This window comes from Psammomys obesus, unplaced genomic scaffold, assembly GCF_907164565.1.
Source record: "Psammomys obesus unplaced genomic scaffold, mPsaObe1.curated_primary_1811, whole genome shotgun sequence".
Taxonomy (NCBI): domain Eukaryota; kingdom Metazoa; phylum Chordata; class Mammalia; order Rodentia; family Muridae; genus Psammomys; species Psammomys obesus.
Window position 1 is genome coordinate 1 of NW_026594318.1, and position 1,980 is coordinate 1,980.

Consider the following 1,980-nt stretch of genomic DNA (forward strand, 5'->3'; position numbering starts at 1 on the left):
ATTTGGTTATTTCTTTATCTATCTATTGCTTTACTTTCTCTTTGTTCTTTGAAACGAATACAATTTTAGCGTCTATCAAGGCCCTAAGGAACACGTGTTGGCGAAGTACAGGCGGCGATGTCGCTTATCCCTTCAGAGCCTTTGAAATCAATTCCCACGATTTTAATTTCGAGGAAAAGACGGAAGAAAGTAAGATGAAACATTATTGATACCATGTAGGAGGGATTTTCGGGGCAGGTGCAAGGGCAGCTGGGGGATGTAGCTCAGTGGTAGAGCGCATGCTTTGCATGTATGAGGCCCCGGGTTCGATCCCCGGCATCTCCACTTTTTGCCCTCCTGCTCTGGGTCTTGGCATCTCAACAGCGCCACCGAACACGTTCTTGTAAACGTCGCTATTGTGCTGACCTCTTGGAACTCAGAATTTCGCATTCATTCTTATCCTGGAATGTGTGAAAATTTGATTATGCGTCTCTGGAAGAGAGAAAAACGGGCGGGGCAGCAGGGCAAAGCGATGCCCAGACGGCTCTGATAACTGAACCGCTGCAGAGCTAGAGGAAGAACCACCCTGGGATTTTGCACGTCGTGGCTCCGGGACACCCTCTGACACTGACCCCCAGGGGGCAGGTGTGCAGGGCGCTCCAAGTCCAGCTGTCCCGCCCGGGACCTGGCTTTGAGCCGCAATCGCTGGTACCTGATTAGAATGAGTGACATGCGCAGTGGGCTTTTCATGCTGAGACACGCCCGGAACCCGCATGTCTTACCCTTCAATTAAAGGTGCACTTTAATACAAAATAAAATAATAAAAGATTCCATATGTTCTACAGCTCAGGTTGACAGCACAGTGGTAGTGACCTCTGTCACCGCATTCCTGTCATGTGACCGGACTTCTCTACAAGTCCTTGCTAAAAGCAAGCAAGCAAAGAAACAAACAGAAAGGAAAGAAAGAAAAAAAAAAAAAAATTCACCTCAGATCTAAAGGAAACTAGGCTTTGTTTCTGTTTCTTTGTTAGAGACAGGGTTTTTCTGTGTAGTCTTGGCTGTCTATAAGACTCAATTTGTAGACCTGGCTAGCAAACTCACAAAATTTTGATTGCCTCTGCCTCCCTTAGTGCTGGGGTTGAAGGGGTGTGCCACCATTCTTTATTATTTTTTTTTCCTAAATTTTATTTATGAATTAATACAAAACATTCCAGACCAATGTGTCTTAATCCTCTTCCTCCTCCTCCTCCTCATCCTGGTTAATCTGGAAGTAACACAATTCATAACTCTCTTTGCTGTTGGCAACAACACGCAACCAGTCTTGAAGATTGTTCTTCTTCAAATATTTTTTGGTGAGATTATTTCAAATACCTTTTGGAAAAAGGCACCTCAGAGGTGACAGTGATCTTGCTCTTGCTCCGTTTGATGGTCACAACCCCTCTGCCAAGATTCCCAGCTTTCCCATTCACCTGATTCTCTCCTGGAGGAACTGCTCAAAATTGGCAGCGTCCATGATTCCATCTTCTACAGGATGGGTGCAGTCAAGGGTGAACTTCAGAACCTGCTTCTTTTTTTTGCCCCCCTTCGCCACAAGCTTTTTCACTGGTGCCATGATGGCAGAGGAGGCAGAAAGGAAGCCATTCTTTATTATTTTTAAAGATGTATTTTTATGTGTGTGTTTGCTTGCATGTATGTCTATGCACCACATGTGTCTAGTGCCTGAGGAGACCAGAAGAGGGTGTCAGATCCCCTGGAACTAGAGCTGATGCTCTCTTTTAACCATTCAGCCATTTCTCCATCTTATTATCATATCTGTGACAGGGTCTCACTGTGCAACCCTGACCTGGACCTCACTATGTAAACAAGGCTAGCTTCCAACTCAGAGATCCTCCTGCTTCTGAACGCCGGGCAAAGTTTATTTTTGAAACGAGATGCCTGACATGACTCACTGGCTGACGCACTGGCTTAATGAGCTTGCTGAAGGTTCTTTCTCCCTAATGT

The 1,980-nt window shown here is 45.5% G+C and overlaps 1 non-coding gene and 1 pseudogene across 1 annotated transcript; one reads left to right on the forward strand and one right to left on the reverse strand.

The window, feature by feature from the left end:
* The first annotated feature begins 252 nt into the window (after positions 1-252).
* On the forward strand, positions 253-324 carry Trnaa-ugc (transfer RNA alanine (anticodon UGC)). Its single transcript has one exon. It is a non-coding gene; the product is annotated as a tRNA-Ala (tRNA).
* Positions 325-1,204: 880 nt separating this feature from the next.
* Positions 1,205-1,591, reverse strand: LOC129685174 (60S ribosomal protein L22-like; annotated as a pseudogene).
* Positions 1,592-1,980: the final 389 nt, after the last annotated feature.